This window comes from Peromyscus californicus, unplaced genomic scaffold, assembly GCF_007827085.1.
Source record: "Peromyscus californicus insignis strain IS unplaced genomic scaffold, ASM782708v3 Scaffold_12__1_contigs__length_115047231, whole genome shotgun sequence".
Lineage (NCBI taxonomy): Eukaryota > Metazoa > Chordata > Mammalia > Rodentia > Cricetidae > Peromyscus > Peromyscus californicus.
The window spans coordinates 100,524,776-100,544,947 of record NW_026294413.1 but is presented as its reverse complement, the minus strand read 5'-3'; positions in this window follow the sequence as shown (position 1 = coordinate 100,544,947).

Below are 20,172 nucleotides of genomic sequence, written 5' to 3'. Positions count from 1 at the left end.
TGTCTGCAGGAGGAAGGATATGGGGATGTTAAGAGTCTGGCTGTGCAGCTTTGATGGAGAAATTTAGGGACTTTCCTTAGAACTGGAAAGGTTTTTTAGAAGCTGTCTATCTGTTTTATTTTCATGCCTTCTTATGAAATGAGGCAATATTTTTTTTGAACTTTAACTTTTTATTAATTCTTTGTGAATTTTATATCATGCACCCCAATCCCACTCATCTCCCCGTCCCCTAGTTTCTGCCCTCTACCCTTGCAGCCCCCCTCCCAAAACAAAACATAATTTAAAAGTAAAACACAAACAAAAGCAAACAAATAAAACAAAATAAATGGAAACTGTAGTGTGGCCCAGTGAGTCACACAGTATTCACTTTAGTCCATGCATCTTTACTTGTAAGTATTCATTGTAATGAGTCATTGTGTAAGGGTCTGAGAATGGTCAAAGGAAGATCCCAGACTCAAATAGTATGTAAAGACCAAAAGCATGTACTCTGCAGAAGCAACCAGCATGCAGGGTTGACCACTTTTACAAAATGCAGCACGTAGGCTCCTTTTAAGCACAGCTAGAGGAAACTCCAGGAACTTAGGTCATCCCAAACATGATTGGCTAAGCAAGCAGTGGATACACTAGTATACTTTTGATTGACTGGGGTTAGTTTTACCATCTTTGGATATAATGGGGCAAGTCTGGGCAAGTTCAGATAAGTCCGGACATATTTTGAGCAGGGGGTGGGGTGGGGGTGGGGTGGGGATGGGAGTGGGGATGGCTGCAGGAACTGTCCTTATTTGGCCATTGCCTTGAAATACTGTAGGGGATTGGCTCAGGCCTCATATGTGCTCTCTCCTTCGTCTCTGCTGTCAAGGGTGTTGTTTGCTGTGGGATGTTCTGTATGCTCTGAATGTGTTGCTCTAATTAGTTAATAAATAAAGTGCTGGTTGGCCAGTAGCCAGGCAGGAAGTACAGACAGGACAAAAAGAGAGGAGAATTCTAGGAAGTGGAAAGCTGAATCAGGAGACGCTGCGAGCCACCGCCATGAGAAGATGTAAAGTACCAGTAAGCCACAAGCCACGTGGCAACTTATAGATGAATAGAATTGGGCTAATATAAGAACAGCTAGCAAGAAGCCTGAGCCATTAGGCTGTACAGTTTGCAAATAACATAAGTCTCTGTGTGTTTACTTGGGCCCAAGTGGCCAGCTGCAGGGCTGCAGGAGCTGAACAGAACCAGGAAAACTTTAGCTACAGTTGTTGATTAATAGCCCTTTGTTTAAAAAACTGGAACTTAGACCTGGTTTGAAAAATGGAGGAAATTTTAGATCTCTCAACTGGTTTGGTTCAAGGCTTCTGGCTTCTGCTACACCCTCAATACTGGGCCCTCACTGGGACTCCTCTTGGATATCCTGTTGTTGCCTTGTGTCATGGAGAGCCTGTGGCTTTGGATCTGCAGGACTGACCCCTTCACATGTGCCAGCAGATCATAGATGAGGTGGGTGTTGGGGTGGGCTACCTCATAGTCTGGGTTCTAGGAACTGAACTCAGGACTTTTGGAAGAGCAGCCAGTACTCTTAACCACTGAGTCATCGCTCTAACCTAGCAATATTTTATTCAGTTTAGACAGAGCCTGGCAGCCTAACCTAGAAGAAGGAGCTTAGGCAAGGACCCAAGGGGCTATTCCCCAGTTCTTGTTAAGAACTCAGAGCTGACTACTAAGAATGACCTGTGTCTATAGGGAGGCAGCATAGCATCCAGTCCAAGCTGTCGAGATTCAAAAGATCCACACCAGATGCTCTGACTCATGGAGGAGTTCCTTTTAGCCAAATGCTAGGATCTAAACTTTAATTGTTGCTTGAACTTGGGTTGTAAGGCTTTCAAGGCAAACACCTACATCCATTGAGTCATTTCATTGGTCCTAAACCTATGATATTGGTACAACAGGGAATACATCCTCAACCTTTGATTTGGGCACCTGGTACAGGCTTTTAGAATCCTTTGCATTCCATAAATAATTTGGGTGAAAGAAATATTTAATATAAGCCCCAATCAAACACCCCTAATGCTAATGCGATAACAAACAAGACCAAAGATTTATTCAATTGTGTCTGACAGGCTAAGAATTCCATCAAACCCCTAGACAATGGTGTTGGGAGAGCTTTTAAGCTGGTGAACATACTGAGAAGCTGGGGGAGTAGTCGAAGCATCTGGAGAAGGCATGTGAGCTCTGCAACCATTCTCTTTTGCCTTGCCCATGTATCTCTTCTATTCAGTTGCTCCTTAACATTGTCCTTTTCAATTAAAAAAAAAAACTGTGTGTGTGTGTGTGTGTGTGTGTGTGTGTGTGTGTGTGTACATATGTAGGTGTGCAATGTGTATATAAGTGTGTATGAGTGGAGGCACAAACATGTCAGACTACACATGTGGAAATCAGAGCAAACTCAAGTCTCAGTCCTTACCTTCCACTTCATTTGAGACAGTCTCTTGTTGCTCATGCCTACACGTTCTAAGTTATCTGGCCAATGGGCTTATGCTAGGTTAGCTGGTCCATGAGTTTCTGGGGATTTCCCTGTCACCACTTCTCATCTGGCTATAGGAATCCTGGGATCACACATCTGTGCTGACATATTTGGCTTTATGGGGTTCTGGAGATCTGAACATGCTTACTGGCAAGTGCTTTACCCACAGAGCCATCTGCTCGTGCCAATAAGTTGTATCCTTTATAATAAACTGGTAATATTAAACACATGGTTATTCCGAGTTCTGTGAACCATTCCAAGAAATTATGGAGCCTAAGGAGGAGGTAATGGGAACCCCTCCCCAAACTTTATAGTTCACCTGTCAGATTACAAGTGACCTAGGCTTCTGAAGAGTATCTGAAGCTAGGATGGTCTTGTGCGACTGGACCCCTGTCTCAATCTGTAAAATCTGTGCTAATTTAGGAATTAAATTGTAGTATAATCAGTTAGTATACAGAGAATTATAGACTTGATTGATATGAGAATAAACACAACAAAATCTCTCACCTATAATCAATCAATCAATCAATCAATCAATCAACCAATCAATATACCAAGTAAACAATGAACCCTAGACAACAACTATTCATCTATTTGCTGTTAGAAGTGTTTTTCAAATAGGACGTATTCATAGAAGTTTCACCTATTTTCCCCATTTTAATATGAAAACGTATGGATACATATTTAACACAATTGATGACCCAGTATCTATGTGTTTGCTGATGTCCACAGTATATTCTTATCTTCCTTAGTATTACTGAAAAGAACACTTTGACTTCCAGAATTTCACCCGGGATGCTGACCATATTAGTCACTCTGCAACTTAGGCTCCTCTTTCCCATCTGTAACAGTCCCTCAGATCCATGGAGAAATGCAATGTGGTCAGATGTAAGGTTTGGACCATTCTAGGACCCTGCTGTCTTCACAGAGATGAGATGGACCTGAGGGTGGAAGGATAACAGGTGAGCTTGCCTGTGTCTGAGCTGAGATCCTTTATCAGAGGGGCTGGAGTCTGGGTGGGAGTAATGGATGCTCACTGTTTCAAAGCTATGTTTTCTTCCTGCCAAGAGTTGTCCTTTTATTTAGATTTTCAAATTTATTTACATATGGTGACTGTATTTAATATCTTTTCTCCTGTATTATGTCTACAGATATTTTCTAGTCCATTCAGTAGTTACCTTATTTTATATTTTTGTCTTTGTCAGCCCTTTCAGAAAGAAACAACTTTCTTGTTAAGTTTTTCAAACAGCTGGTTTTTATTTTTATAGAATGTCAAATTTTAAAACATTGGTTTTTATTTATTTTTGCCATTGACAATAGTATTTCTTTTTTCTTTGTCCTATTATAATTCTCACAACTTATTTTTGTTTATAATATTTTCCAATTCATGGTTTTATAATTTCACACATGAATACAATGTATTTTGATCGTAAGTACTCCAAGCTGTCCCCCTGTCCCCTCCCCTTTGACTTCCCCAAGCATATCCCTTCCCCACCTTCATGTCCTCTTCTTTAAAAATATACCAAGTCTTATTGAATCCAATTCATGTTGTTCACTTGTATATGGGTATAGGGTCATTTACCATAGTCTGAGCAACCTATCAGTGGCCATATCCCCAAAGAAAAATGATTTCCTGCCATCACAGTGGCCATCAACTGCCCATACCTCCTCAGTTAAGGGTGAGTCCTCATGAGCACCTTCCAAATCCATACTGAAATTATTGACTAGTTGCATCTTGTGCAGGTAACCACAGCTGCTGCATCAGCCTTATCATGTTCTGAAGACCACATTTTACACCACTCTTCCTGATCCTGTTGCTCTTACAGTCTGACATGTTCCCTGGGTCTTGGGAGGCATAGAGTTTAATATAGATGTCTCATTTAGGGCTGAGCACTCAACAGTCACTTATTCTCAGCTGTGAATCTCTATATTAGCCACTGCCCACTGTAAAAAGAGGCCACTGGGGAAAAAAGTTGAAAGCAGCACTAATTTATGAGTGTAAACACAAATATTTAAAGATAGTTTGACAACATATCCATTTAGTATGACAGCAGTAGTAGAGTACCCTTGGGGTTCAAGGTCTCCTGAACCATGGAATTTTGACTAAGTTTACAGTATAGGCTTAAATTCCCTATTGTGAACAGGTCCTCAGATCCAAGCATAAAATAAAGTGGTTGGTGATCTCCATAACTGTCATGCCACTGTCGTACCAGTGAGTGCATCTTACCTAGCAGGTTGATATTGTAGTGTGCTGGGTCAACCCCTGGTGAAGACCATTGATGGATTTTAACTTTCCACTGGACTGCATGGCATCTTGTAGTAGGGTGCCATTCTACCATCTAAGCAGTAGGGAAGAAGTTTACAGGTTGGTTCAACTTGATTTCTCTAGGTTCTATAATGAAAGTGTTATTACAACTTCTTGAATCAAATGTTTGTGTGTAATACTATATTTTAATAAATGTACAGAGGACTGAACTGTCTAACTGTTTCCATAAAATCTTGAAATGAAGTATTTTGATTGTTACTGAGTTTTAAATACAAATTTCATCTATGGTTTTGTTAGACCAAATGTTATTAATAGTGTGTAATCTTGTTTCACATATCATTTGATTTCAAAACTAACTCTTTGCTGTTAAATTCTTTTTTTTTTCAGTATTTGTATGCTTTTTAAAAATTCTTTTTTTAAGAGTGTTTTTTTCATTCATTTTACACACCAATCAGAGATCCCTCTCTTCCATCCTCCCCCCCAGCCTCCCTCTCCCAACCCATCCCCCACTCCCCTCCACAAGAAGGCAAGGCCTCCCATGGGGAGTCACATCCAGTAGAGGCAAGTCCAAGCCCTTCCTCCTGCCTCAAGGCTGCACCTGGTGTCCCATCATAGGTATTGGGCTCCAAAATGCCTGCTCATGCACCAGGGATGGATTGTGATCCTACAGCCGGGGGGACCCCAAGCAGATCAAGCTACATAACTGTCTTGCCATACAGATGGCCTAGTCCAGTCCCATGAAGGCTCCACAGTCATTGATCATTTCATGAGTTCCCACTAGTTTGGTTTGGTCATCTGTGCAGGTTTCCCATCATGATCCTGATGCACTTGCTCATAGAATCCCTCTTCTCTCTCTTTGACTGAACTCCTGGAGCTCTGCCTGGTGTTTGGCTTTGCTGTTAAATTCTAATGTCATATATTATGGAAAGAGAATATATACTCTGTGATCATGAGTGGTTAGAATTTATTGACACTTCCAGGGTGGACTATCTTTTGATTTATGTTTAATATTTAATTAAAATACATATTCTATAATGGCTGGACACAGAGTCCTCTGTATTCAATAACTCAGTCACTTAGATATCTTGCAGTTTATTGCTTAGTACCTGAGAGAGTAGTAAGGCCTTAAATATAAAAGTTAATTCAATATTTTTCTAAAGCCAGTCCTTGCTTTATACATTTTGAAATTAAAATGTAATATCATAAATATTCATGATTATGTTTTCCTACTCCACTGTTTGTTTTGATCAATATGTTATCTTTCTCTTTGTGTTTTGGATTTCATTTTGTCAAATATTGTTCTTGTAGCTTTCTTTTGCTTCCTATTCACCTGGATATCTTTTAAATAGATTTTCTCTCTGTTCTTTGGTTTCAAATTTGCATGTATCAGATAATTGCTAGTGGATATGCATTTGTTTAATATAGTGTGAGAGTTTCATTTTTAACTGTAAGTTTAACACACTTGGATTCTTTTTGTTATTGTCATTAAATTAGAACTTATTTCTGTCACTGTAATGTTTTCCATTTGTTGTATTATTTCCTACTTTTACCATTTTCCCCCTTATGTACTGTTGTGACCTTGTGGTTTCCTTCTCTTGTCTGACAGCATTGGCTTTTATTTCTAGAGTGTGAAGTAAAGGTTGTGGTAGTGTGCATACTTGTATTTGACTGTATTGAAAATGCATCTAGTGCTTCTACATTACATAGGATGTGTGCTATGAATTGTACATGATTTTCACTATCATAGTTAAGTGGAATTCACTTGTTACCTTCACACTGGATCCCAGTGCATGAGGAATTTAGTAGTCATTTTCTTTCATGCTTTCTAGGCTTCTTAGTGTAGCTGGAATCCCTTTGAACGAGCACACCATCAGTATATGCATGCATGCATTTTCTTTTTTAAAAAATATTTATTTTTATTGGCACATTGTGTGTGTGTGTGTGTGTGTGTGTGTGTGTGTGTGTGCGCGCGCGCGTGCACATGGGTGTGTCTGTATGCATGTGCATAAACAGTCTGGTGTCTGTTTAGGACAGAAGAGGGTGTTGGACATTGTGGAGGTGGAGTTACAAGTAGTTGTGAGACACCTGATGTAGGTGCTGAGAACAGAACTGGGGTCCAGCAAGTGCTCTTAATTGTTGAACTGTCTCTCCAGCTCCCCATTTTCTTTTATAAAGAAGAGTGATTTATTTATATCATCACTTTGAAATAACATTGTTCTAATACTGGCAATGTACTTAATATTAAGCACTATGTCAGAGCAGAGACAGACAGTTTACTGGGACACATTGCTACCTGGGATGAAGACTCCATTTCCTGTTTTATTTTGCAGATGAGTAAGTCATATGCAGTGGTTTGAAAGGTGATGTCCCCCTAGAGTCTCAGCCATTTGAATGATGGTCCCTACTTGGTGGCACTGTTTGGGATTTGAAGGTGTGACCTTGCTGGAATAAGTATGTTGCTAGGGTGGGCTTTAGAAGTTTAAAAACTCATGTACATTTCGAGTTTCTTTTTCCTGCTTGCAGTTGGAGATGTACACTCCGAGTTTGGTGTCTCAGCTGCCATCATGGACTTTAACTCCATAAGCCCAAATAGTTGCCTTGGTCACAGAGTTTTATTACAGCAATAAGAAAGTAACTAATACACTGTGTGACTATATTCCAGGTGACAGGATCCAGTGGTTTTGATACATAGTATCTTCAGGGATGCTTGCCTCTTTCAGTGCTCTACTTCCTCATTGCTGTAATAGGGATGTGCTGGAGATTTTCCCCCTAGGAAGAGCGATGGGCCATGATTCTGCAGATGCTAGCCCAGCCTGCTAACCAGCTGACCTTCGGATTATGAAACAAGGAAATAGAGGTCTTTATCTGGCCTGAGCCGCTGTCGTTTTGTGTCACTGTTAGTTGTAGATGAACCTAATTCCTCCTTCGCCACCTTCCTCCCTTCAAACCTCCTATATAACTACCCACCTTGCTTGCTTTCACATTTATGGATTTTCTTTAATTATTGTTATATGTTTGTATATGTTTATATATATATATTCCTAAATACATATATAAAAACCTGCTCAGTCTGTATGATGCTATACAATAAAACAAAATCTTATAATATATTAAAAGGGAATGAATGAAGTTAATTTTCATGAAAGTTTCCTGCAATCAATAAATTTAGCAGAATTCTGCTTACTTCACAGAGGGGGGTGCACTTTTAGAAAGGAGGAAAAGCCTCTGTCTTGAGCAGCTTTGTGAGAGGCCAGCTGTTGAGTAAGTCTGAAAAATGTGACATCATCCAGAGAAAGGGCCTCGGGCAAGTGTTCCAACCCCAGGCTTCCCTGGAAGAGTTTGAGTGGAGCAGAGTGTTTCTGAGCACATGATTGGAACTCTCCTAGGTAGGGATGGAAGGAACATAGTGGGCATGGAAGAAGAACAGCATTCTGTGAGGAATATGGGCATTAACCCTGAATGACTTACCCATGTGCCAAGCTGTAGCTCTGTGAGGGTCAACACAGCAGAAAATGCCCAAAGTCTGAGTAAAGTCCTGGATAGGACAGACTGAAGGCAGCAGGCAGGAAGCAGGAAGTGCTATGTTTTCAGGGGTTAGAGTTTAAGCTTCCTAAAGGGCAATGAGGTTATCAGCAGGGAAGGAGAAGTGGACTGTTCCGGGAAATTGTAGCCAGGCAGACTGGTTAGGAAGCAGCTGCAATCACCATGTGAGAGAAGACAAGAGCTGGAATCAACAGCCCCAAGCTCAGGACAGAGAGAAAGGGGCATGTCTGAGATAAGGAGACAAGATTGGCAGCACTTGGCTGCTGATTGGATATAGGATTTCAGGCTGACTCTCCTCTGGAGTGGGCCAAGGAATAAATGATGAGGCCTCAAACCAGTACAGAGCACCCAGGGAGGGGAAAAAAGTTCAATTTTAAAAGAGGACAATGCCTTTCCAAAGCCCTTCTCACCTTTCAGGTTTGCCTTGATTTTTTTTTTTTTTTAACTAGGGTGCTGCTTGGAACCAGCCATTGCACGCCCACTACCCTTGTGGGACGTAAGAGCAGCCCACCTCACATATGTGGTGTTAAGGAAGAAGGCTTCGGGCAATATAAGAAGGCCCAGGTTAGAGCAGGAGGGAGGAGCGGCAGCTGACTGGAGAAGGCCTTGGAGCTGGGCCTCCCGCTTGTGCGGGTCCTTCGCAGATTTCTTCCAGGATAAGTATGGCTGTCTCAGTGGGCAGACTGGAAGAATCCCTGCTGTCTGGAAAGCCAGTGGACAGACTGAAGGAGCTCATGCAGGAGGGGACCTTTTGTGAGCCAGTTGGACTTGGGACTTGCCAATTAGCCTAGCTTGACAAGTTAACCCCAGGGTTTCACTTGTCTCTCCCTCCTCAGCACTGGGATTATACAGGTGTACACACCCTGTTCAGCTTTATATGTGGGTGCTGGAGATTTAATTCAGATCACCCTGAATGTACAGCAAATACTTTCCCTACTGAGCTATCTCCACAGCCCTAAGACCTGCTTTTCTGATGTCCACGCTGAGACACATCCAAGGTGTGTTGGAACAAATCAGGGGAAAAGGAAGCAGAACCTCAACTCATTCCAGAGTTTATAGCTTAGTGGTTGAGTGTGGAGACACATACACACCTAAGATGGGGTTGGGAAGAAATGAACAGGGTAAGGAGAGATGGTCAGCACAGACAACATGTTCAAAGGAGGAGCAGCACCTGGCCAAAGGCATCAAAGCAGGCTGAGCTTTGATCTGAATATGGCGGGCTGGGCAGGATTTGAAGCTGAGAGTCATTTAGACACCAGCTCTGAATCCACAAAGAGGCTAACCCAACTGTCTCTCCCCCCCACCCCCTGTCATATGTTTATGCTGGCCTCTCAACTGTGGCCATGTGGGGACATGAGGGACATTGCTGTAAGGGCCTTTACTTCTTATCCTTTCACTCAGGTATTAGAGATGCACCCTAGGACCCTCACATTGGGCTCTCATTACAGAATCTTTATGTCTAGCTGCTAGTGGTCTAGCTTCCCCAGAGGCAGCAAATAATCTCCCAGAAGCATGACTGTATTTAGGTCACACCCTGCTCAAAAACATTCAGTTACCCTGAGTCACCTCTGCAAAGCTTTTCAAACAGTCCAGTAATGAGAATCTCTGGTATATCTGCCCTGTCCTCCAAATTCCAAACCATCGCATCTAGGCTAGGTTCCAGCAATCCCTATCTTTAATAGGCACTCCAGGTAGTTGTCAAACTTAAGCAAATTAGAGAAACAGTAGTCTCTCAGAATAAACGCTAAAATTATAAACTTGAGATCCTGGAGAATTCAATGAAGTCATCTCTAGAGGAGGACAAGAGGAAAATGGATGTTCAGGAAGAGGCAGAGTTGCAAGAAAGGGAGATGAAATCAGGTCACCCTATGGTTTGAATACGATTAGTACTTTCCAAAAATTCATGCTAAATTTAATTGCTAATGTAATGATGTTGAGAAGTGTTGGGGTCATCAAGAGTTGTCTGTGTCAAGAAGGATCTATGTATTCTAGTGAATGAATTAATATTGATACTATTATTGTGGGAGTGGGTTGCTTCTTTTCTCATTCTTTTTCCTTGCTTTTGGCTCATTGAGACAGGGTCTGGTATAGGCCAGGCTAGACTGGAATTCTTGTATGGCTGAGGCTGGCCTTGAACTCTTGATCCTCCTATCTCTACTTCCAAGATTACGGATATGGATATATGTCACTGTACTCATCTCTGGGGTGGGTTGTTCTGTAATGGAGTAGATTCTGGCTGACTTCATGATCCTGAGAATGGATTGTTATGTAGGGAGTTTGTCCCTAATACATTCTTTCTCCCATATGCAGTAACTTCCCTTTTTTACCCTTTTGTCATGTGTGAAACAGTATAAGGTCTTCACCAGAAATCAAGATGTCTGGCAGTGTACATTAACTTCCCCATCTCTGTTCTGCAGCCATGAGCCAAAAGAATCCATTGATAAAGAACCCAGAAGGTAAACCAGGATGCCAATTTTTTAGTTTTCTTTTGAGATCAGGTTTCACTATGTAGTCCAGGTTGGCCTTGAACTCTCAATACTCCTGCCTCAGTATTCTGTGTGCAAGGATCATAGGTATGCTCCACTATATCTGGCCTCATGTTCTTATGAAAAACTAAATGAACACACCTTCTATATTTGTATGCTATGATTAAAAATATACAGTCAGCAACATGCTACTGAGGACTCATAATTAACATTGGATCACAAAAGGTGGTCACAGGCTCATAGGCTGGTAAGCATACTGCCACTTCCTCTGACCTTGACTCCTAGAGGGTAGCTCAGGTCCCACACCCTTCCCCGTTTTCCCTCTTCTTCCTTCACTCTGAACATTAGCAAAGGGAATTTACAGTCACCCAGATTGTAGAGCAACTTGCTCTTGTTCAGTCGTATCCCTGCTGTCTGAGTTTCATTTAGATCCAACTCAGCAAGACCTCCGCTGTCTCCTACCTCTACCTTGATATTGTGAAAAGATGAGCTTGGGGCTTAACAAAGCAGCCTTCCAATTTAAAGACTTTGGTTGTTTGAAATGTGCTTTTGCTCTTGCTATTGAAGCCAGCTCTACCCTCTACAATGACCCATGAACTCTGTTCCCCTTTCCACATTATTGTTTTTTTAGCTAGTGAAGTTGTATGTATATACAGCTATAATGTATGTTTAGTCTCCTCTTTTATAAGCACATTTTCTCTTGGGGTTCTAAAAACAATTTCTCGTGTTATTTTGAGTCAGCTGCTGTGGTTTGCTTTTCTTTGCATATGCTCTGGCTTGTCAATTTTCTTCTTAAAGTGAATGCAGCTCTCCACACGGGGCCTGATAAGGAGAGAGGAACATCTCTCTTATTTTGGCACAGAAAGTTTGTTAAGCTTAATGGGTGTGACTTTGCACATGTGCAACAGATATCTATCATATTAATTAGCCAGTGACTCCCATCTTCATCCATTTTAGACTTCTATAACAGGATACCATGGACTGGATAATTTATAATTACAGAGTTTATTTGGCTCACAGTTCTGCAGGCCAGGGATTCCAAGATGGTATCAGTTGGAAAAGGTCTTTTTCTTACATCTGAATGTAGCAGAAGGCGTCACATTGCTAGTGAGAGCAAACGAAGGGGCAAACTCATTGTTATAAGGACCCTACTTCTGCAATAGGGACACTAACCTATTTATGAAGAGTCTTCCTGACCCCTCTTCAAGGTGCATCCCTTAAGACTCTTTCAGTAATGTATGTTTCCAATATGTAAACTCTGGGGCGCACAGTCAAAGCCTTTGACTTCATATTGGGAAATGTTGATTTTGTATTGATTTTGTATCACAGTGCCCTTGACTTAGCTAAAACCCTGGGCCTATCACAGATAATGTTGATCACTCAAGTCTGCCACCTAATAATCTCTGCCTCTATAGTCATGTGCAGCCCTTCAGGGGCCACCAGGATGCTGAGAATTGTTTTGAGATATGAATGTTTATTTAAGTATGGAGTTAGGGCAGAAGCAGAAGTCTGTCTGCCAGATCCTGGTACCCACCCAGTTGTTAACTCCTCCTGTGGCCTTGGGCTCTACTCTTGAGTCATTGGACCATGGTGTTTTTTTTTTTTTTCCTCTGTATAATTCAGGAGACGAGGACTATAGTGACACCCAAGCAACCTCTGATTCTGGCAAGATCTCATGGCAAGGGCAGAAATGTGTTCAGAAAAATTTTTATGTTTTTAACAGGGAGAGTATAGGGATGGAGATGCCCAGAAGAGAGGATGTTGAATGAAACTCTGCTTCCCTTGGTAACATCTAGAAAATGCCACAACTCATTCTACCAAAGTCAGTTCAGCATAAAAAAATCAACAGGTTCTTCTGCCTCTGGGGCAGCCTTTGTTACCTCTATCTCATGCCTGTACCTGAGATTTGGTGGAGAGGTGCCAGTGGGCACAGGTGGGCTGGGCCCAGTGTTTCAAGAGCACTGTGTAGCTTTTAACTGTGACAGTAAAATCATGGGTGAATTCTATTAACTTTTACAGAACAGTTGTGCTACTGAGATATACCAAGATCCTGCAAGGTAGAGCAATGAGACAGAATGGAATGGTCTAGACTGTAGATACTGGGAGAATGCATGGGATTGGTTTTCTTGGTCAAGCTAGTAAGAAAATCTTCTATCACTTAACCCACAGCAGGGACATTATGTGGGAAAAGCAGCACCCTTGATCAAACCAGAGAATGATAAAGCTGGAAGGTAGAAGTCCAGCAGATCACATTTTACTCTAGAATTTTCTATCTTGAGTTCTAATAGTGCCAAAGAGTATACCAGATCATCTGATGTAAGTCCAGGGATAGGGCCTGACAGGATTGTCTTGGGGTCTAGGCCAGTATGCATGTCATATCCTGTGTGGTGCTGCAAGTGTCAGGTGTATGACCCCGATCTGGTGAACCAGGGGTGGGGGCGAGCTGGACAGAAAACATAGGACTCTGGGAAGGGCCCACATGCTGAGTCTTGGGCAGGTCCCTGACCTGTTCCAAGCTCCAGAGGAGTTCCATTCAGTTGCATGTGTGAGACCAGCTGGTTGAGCTCTGCAGTATCTGGATGGATTAACATGGCTGAGGCTGGAATCTTTATGGCTCCAGTTTGCAGGAGGATCAGGAAATCCTTTGGCCGTTTAGAGAACAGACAGTCACTGTGCTGAGGATGTTAATGAACCATGAGGCGACAGGAGAGAGTGCTGCAGGATGAGCTTCAGGAATGTAGGGAGCCCGCTGGACAGGACACCGTTCTTGTGTCTCTCCATCTATCCCATATCCTAGCTTCTGTACTTCATTCCCTGTGCAGATCCAGTACCCTGTGAGATTTGTAAAGATGCTGTCATTTTACAATAGGTGAAGGTGGAAGACGAGTCAAGCAGCATTGCTTGCATTTTGGAAATAACAGAAGAGAGAACCTTGCCATTGTAACAAAGAGGAACTCAAACATCAGGCTGTGAAGCAGGATGGTATCAGTGACTGAACCAGAGAAATGCTTTATAATATTTTGTTGATTCTACACTGTCAAAGCCAAACCAAATATAAAAAAGCCCAGCAATATAAACACCAAATATTCACAAAGGACCATGCCATTAAAATGCATTTAAAAGGCTGCATGCAGTGGTGCATGCATGCTTTCAATTCCAGTAATTAAGAGACGGAGACAGGAGCATTGTGAATTCAAAGTCAGCCTGGGCTAGGTAATAAGACCCTGTCATAGAACAAACAAAAAAAACCAACCAAACAAACAAAGAAAAAAACAACAACAAAAAAGAGCTGGCAGTGTAGCCCAGTAGTAGAGCATATATTTTGGCCCTGCCCACCAGATAGTTCTAGTGAGTGATTGTGGAGTGAAATCAGGAAAATGGAGTGGGTCGGTCCTGGAAGCACCAGCAGGCAGAAGGGACAATGCCTCCTGTTGGGATGGTTGTCAGTCTCTGCCCTGAAGAGATGCTTGCTCAGCATGTTCCGTGGCTCCAGCTGCAGTGATTCGAATTCCCAGGTGCCTTCTTGTGTCCAGGCCCTCAACCTGGGAACAGGTGAAATTAAAGCTTGCCTTGTAGGTAGGACAGCTGAACACTGGACAGTTAGAAGATGTCACTCAGTTGAGCCCACAATGACTCAAAAAGGGAAACTGAGTCTCAGAGCAGGAAGTTAGAGGTCTACTGGATGTCACTGAGAGGCTGAAGGTCCCCTTTTTCCATCCCATCCAGTGCAACTCCCTAGACACCCCATTTCCATTAGTTCATCAGCTACATCTCTACACTTACTGTTCTTTTTCTGAATTTGAGAGCGGTTTCTCAGCTTCTCAGCTGGATGTAATTATCTGTGGACTTCTTGTAGGTGGCGGGTAGACTCAGTTCTCCTGTGCCCCTCATCTTTCTTTTAGTCTCCTCAACCACCCAGGTCCTTGCAATTTAATTAAAAATATTGTTCACTGCAGGTCAAGTAGGTTCAATGATTACATTTTCTTTCTTGAACATCTTTTCATTTTCCCAGGATTAAAATGTGCACACTGCCTGTTCATTTGCATGGCTTGGGCTGCACCTGCCATCAATTTCTCCTATCAGATCTGTCAGAACCTTGACTGATGGGTCTTCCCAAATGGGGAGCTAAATTTTCATCTATGTTTCTTGCACCAGCTCAATTCCTGGGGGGCTTAGTTCGCAGCATTCTGTCCGTGGGGGCACAAATAGAATTACATTTATAGGAGGCATGTGCATCCCTCCCCACTTCCTCCTTTTGGTTTCTTTTCCCTCTTACTCTGACTCCCTCTCTCCTTCCTCCTGTCCTGCCCTCTCTTTCTCTCCTCTCTGTCTTGCTTCCTTCTCTCTGTCCCCTCATTCTCTGTCTCTCCCCCTTCTCCATGAAGATTCACTATAACTTTTTCCCAGATACTTGTGACTATCTTGACGATAAATGTTTTTGCATTTCAGATTTATTTTAAATTTGGGATTACACTACTAAGATATCTTGGGGAATTTATCTTTGTTTTATATACACTCTATCCATACAGTCTGAGGGTCATTTTACACCTTTGTTCTTAGTGTGCCAGAATGTTGATCACACAGGTCAGGTGACATCAAAGGTAGACTTTTTCTGCTTGTGATATTCCATTTGTCAGGTCCAAAGGAAACTCCATTTCCCCAAATTCTGGTGGATGGCAAAAGTCAGCATTCCTCTAGAAAATATGAAGCTGGCTCCCCTCTACCAAAGGAGCCATTTCCCTTATCACTGGCAGAAGGGACAAATGACTATCAGTGGTGCCTGTTAGCATAACAATGTGCATGCTGGCCTCTGGGCTCCCTCAGTATCACTTCCTCCCATACTGTTGCCCTGAACTTCTCCAACTCCCAGCCTTCCACTCTCATTTCTCCTTATAACCCTGCTATTTTGGCTACATGCTCTCTTGCTCTTCTCTTTGGCTCCTCCTCTCTCTCTATTCTGCTGCTGCTTCTCTCATGGTCAGATCCAGTCTGCTGGCCATGTCCTGTATACTAATTTCTCTCTCTGCTCTGGACTCTTCCAGATGCCTCTGGCTATGCTCCCACTCATATCTAAAGAAAAACCTTCCCCTCAGCCATACCATGGAGAAGTATGCTGTCAGTTTATACACAGCTGATGTCCAAAGTTTCAGATTTTGGAGTGTTTTGTATTTCATATTTTTAGATTATAGATTAGTGAATATATAACCTGTATTTTGGTTCAAATATATGGCCACATACAGGGACTGTCCCAACACACACCCTCACTGTGGCTTTCTTTTCTAACCCTGAACCCCATCAGCTTCCCAGGCCTCTGCTCTCCCTGCCTCCAGGGAAGTTGCCATCAAACAGATGGATGGGCACTTCTCAGCTTTAGAGGAAATTCACTCCAGCAGCCTAGGAGCAGTTTGAGAAACAAATGTCTCTGTTGTAAACATCTCACACAGCCATAAAGTGCAGCCTCTCTTTAGAGCCACAGGGAGAGGTGACCTTGCCCTTCAGTGACCCCTGCAGTTGGACCCTGTGTTTTATGAATCGTTTTTTCCACAGGGGGAATTGGTGGCACTGGGTAGTGGGATTAGAGGTCATGTAGAGTCCCAGGCAGGCCATGCTAGGCTGTGCAGTGTGGGATTTCCTTCCACTGGATCTGATACTACTGTGCCCCAGACAGAGCAAGAGAGCACATGTATTGGTTGAGGTTGGCCCTGCTCTTTGGGGCTGGGTTTGTACTCAGGAAAATCTTCTCTGCCCCTAGGGGCTGAATCCATCTCTCATCAAGCTACAGGGGGCTATTGAGCTAAGAGGGCACATTAACTTACTTGGGTTATCTAACCAAATTCCATAGACAAGGTTGCCCCAAAACAAGTTTATTGTTCCTGAGGTTTTGAGGCTGATAAGTCCAAGACCAAGGGATGCTTTCTCAGTCTGTGGTCTTTCCTTCTATATATCTTTTTTTTTTGTTGTTTTTTTTTTGTTTTTTTTGAGACAGGGTTTCTCTGTGTAGCTTTGCGCCTCTTACTGGAGCTCACTTGGTAGCCCAGGCTGGCCTCGAACTCACAGAGATCCGCCTGGCTCTGCCTCCCGAGTGCTGGGATTAAAGGCGTGCGCCACCACCGCCCGGCTATATATCTTAAAATAATAAAAAACGTAGTTACTCATTTGTTTCTTTGTTTTGTAGGGTAGAGGTGGTGGTGGACATGGTGGTGTTGGTAGACATGGTGGTGGTGGTGGACATGGTGGTGGTGGTGGTGGTGTGTGTGCACATGCATGCATGTGAACATGCATGAGTTCGTGGTTGTGAGGTTGGAGAACACTCTGCAGGAGACATATCTCCTACTATGTGGAACCCAGGGACTGAACTTGTTGGATCAGGGGTCTCGCAATAATGAGGGACAGACCATGAAAGTCTATTAAACCAGAAAAAAATTATATTTATACTAAAAATAAAAGTATTATTCCAGAAAAATAAAAAAATAAAATTATAAAACACGGCAGGGCATGAAAGCTAATCAGCTAGCTGAGACCACAGCCAGTGTTGGAATTCTGAGGCTGTGGCAGCTGGAGAGGGGTTGGTTATGAGCCTCTTTTTATAGTAAAGGGTAAGAATGAGACATAGACAAAGAAATTTTTACAATTTTGAAGTCAAACTTTTAGAGACAAATTGTTCTATGTTTTTACAGTTTTCCATTAACAAGGTTTTAAGGGGTTTTGGCTAAACAATATTTGTATATCCCTGCAGCCCTTCTTGACTCAGTTTAGTTGATGTTTGTCCAAATCTGCAACTTCTGACATAGATAGGTTCCCATAGGAGGGCAATAAGAAACAATGCAAGGCAGGTTGTCACATAGAACTCATTAAAAGTTAACTTTGGTTTTGGTAGTGAGTGGTAGGGGGTTATTGAAGAATAGCTAACCCCAGGACTGCAAAGGGCAATCTTTAGTAAACAAAAAAACAAAACACTAACATTTGGGTTGTTGACAGAGCTGCCCGTAAAACATGGAGGGGCCCAGTTAAAGGTTAATCCTTTTTTTTCCCTAGCCAAGCTGATGGCTGTCAGTTTCCATTCCCTAAGTTTATAATTTTATATTTCTATATTCCTGGACCCTTCAAACTCAGGTCATCACGCTTGCAGTAAGCTTGGTTATCCACTGAGCCATCTTGCTGGCCTCTCTGGTGTCTCTTAAAATCCATCCATTTTTTTCTTCTGACTGAGACTAGTCAGATTTGATTAGGCCCTTTCTAATAATGTCGTATTAACTTAATTTCCCCCTTTAAAAGGCTTGTCTCCAGATATGGTTCTACTCAGACTTCAAGTCTTTAACATATGTGTTTGGAGGGGACAAAATTCAATATAGAAAAGATGAAAAGCTTAAATTGAGGCCCATACTGTGAGAGAGAGTCCATGCCCTATACTGGCTAGATAGTCAGGAACTGAAGACTGGAGAGCCCATAGACCTAGGGTAGAACCAAACATCACTGGCAAAAACAAAAACAATGAAATGATTCCTAATGATACTCTGTTATACTCATAGATCAGTGCCTTTTCTAGTCGTCATCAGAGAGGCTTCCTCTAGCAGCAGATGAGAGCAGGTGCAGAGACCAACATCCAGACATCACATAGAGAAAGTCTAAATTGGAGGTCTCCATCAAGACCCTTCCCACAGAGATGGGAGAACCCAGCAGAAGACGGGGAGGAAACATTGTAGAAGTCAGATGGGTTGGAGGATACCAGGAGAACATGGTCCACTGAATCAACTAATCAGGGCTCATATGGGCCCACGGAGACTGAAGAGGCCAGCATGGGGCCTGCATGGGTCTACACTGGTCCTCTGCTTGTATGACATGGCTGTTAGCTTGGTGTTTGTGTGCATGGCCAATGGTGGGAGTAGGTGTATCTCTGACTCTTTTGTCTGTTCTTGGGACTCTTTTCCTCCTATTGAGGTGCCTTGTCTAGCCTTGATATGAAGACTTTGGCTTTATCCTGTATCTTGTTTTGTCCTGTTTGGTTGTTGTCTCTTGGAAGCCTGCTCTTTTCTGAAGATGGGGAATGAATTTAGGGCACAGGAAAAGTAGGAAGTGGGGGAGAGCTAGGAGGAGTGGAGGGAGGGGAAACTATGGTTGGGATGTGTTGTATGAGAGAAGAATCTATTTTCAGTTAAAAAAAAAGAAGAAAAGATGGAAAGGAAAAAAGGGCCTATGGAACAAAAAGAAAAAAGGGAAAGAGTTCCATGTTTAGATGAAACGGAGTGGATTAGTGTGGTTCTGGGAAGGTTCTCAGAGTCAAGGTCCGGTCCTCGTTTATTATTTTGTGGGACATTGATGTTGCTTTTGCATCTGTGTCTCCAGTCCCACAGGATGGAAAGTAAAGGAACTGCCTAGAATGCTTACCAAAGGTTCTGCCCTTCTGAACACAGTTCACAGAGGTACTGTTTTGTTCTGATAATATTTGAGAACTGAGACAATTTGTAGCCATATTGTCCCCACTGGTTAGGGGTCTGTGTGACACAGACCCAGCACCTGGCTTATTTCGGCAGGTGTATAGTCACCGTATGCTGTCCCAAACAGATGCTTTTTCGTGCCGGAAACATCCTGCCAGAGTCCCCATAGGTTAGAAAACACATATTAGAAGTCCCAAAGGCAGGGGTGACTGGGAGGGTACCTGGGAGGAGGGTAGCAGGCCTCAGGGACTCAGAAAGGCAAATAGCACAGATTAGTACTAACTGGGAAGTTTTGTTATTGATCTATCGTGTGAATGATCCAAGACAGGGAGACCTAGCCTTTTCTAAAATTTGGGCAGAGAAAGGGAAGAGGACCCAGGAAGTCCAGTCACTGGTGCAGCAGTCACAGAGGAGCCTGCAGTTCATCCAGCAGGTGGCACCATCCAGCTGGGTATAGGGAGAGCCCGCCCTAGCAATGTCTGCACCAGGCTTTCCCACAGGGTGGGTCCTAGGCACCAACACCACACACAGAGGGCACTAGCCTGATGTGGCCTTATCTTTCCTGGAGAATGAGAAGGAAAATATTTATTTGCTATCCCCTGAGAAGTCTGGCCTTAGACACATGAAGTAAGCTGTGAGTCCTGGATGTGCTGGCCAGTGGCCAGTGGGCAAGGAAGATTCTAGAACTAGTCAGACCAGGGTAAAAAGTGTCACAATAATTAATAAAGGCCCATTTCTCCCCAAGGCTTCCCCTTCCCAGGAGAGGAGATCTAGTTATAGACACTGTCTTAAAAATTATCACTTGGACTTGAACTGATTTGAATAAGTGGCTGGGATGATTTAAGCTCTTCTTGTACTAACACTGACCCCTTTGTGTGTCAATCTGAGTCTGGCAGGAGGATCCAGACCCTTCTCTGGACCTTTTGAGTTCCCTAA